The sequence below is a fragment of the Galeopterus variegatus genome, unplaced genomic scaffold (assembly GCF_000696425.1).
Source record: "Galeopterus variegatus unplaced genomic scaffold, G_variegatus-3.0.2 Scaffold1712, whole genome shotgun sequence".
Classification (NCBI taxonomy): domain Eukaryota; kingdom Metazoa; phylum Chordata; class Mammalia; order Dermoptera; family Cynocephalidae; genus Galeopterus; species Galeopterus variegatus.
This window is the reverse complement of record NW_007727823.1, coordinates 80,145-80,631: the sequence shown is the minus strand read 5'-3', so window position 1 is coordinate 80,631 and position 487 is coordinate 80,145.

Sequence of the window (487 nt, the reverse complement as noted above, 5' to 3'; positions counted from 1 at the left end):
CAGTTTATTACCATTAGGTCACGGCTTCCGACCCTCGCTTTGGTGCCTGGCGGAGCTCCGGGCGTGCGGAGCCTGCGCCCCTCGGAGGGGAGAGGGTCGCGTGTCGCCGTGGTGGCGCTGAACGGCCAGTCAGGAGGTGAAAGTCCAGAGCGAGGGTCAGGATGCCTCCTGGAAGAGGAACGGGGAGGGAGAGCCGCGGAAAAGCCGTCAGGGAGAAAAATGACACTTTGCACTCCGCCTCCCCCCTAGGCTCGGGGGCGGGGAACCGCGAGGGAGCGCGATGCAAAGGAGGTCCTCACGTACTAAAACACAAGCCAAAAAGGCACCAGTGGCCCCTTCACGAGACGCCCATGAGCTGCCAGGGTGCAGGGAATCAGCGCCCGAGGAGGAAGCGCCACACAATGCAACAGAACAAAGGGGAGCGGCGCCGGCACCGCGGCTGCGCCCGCCCCTCGCTGCGCGCAGGCTCCGCCCCGCTCGTGCCGCC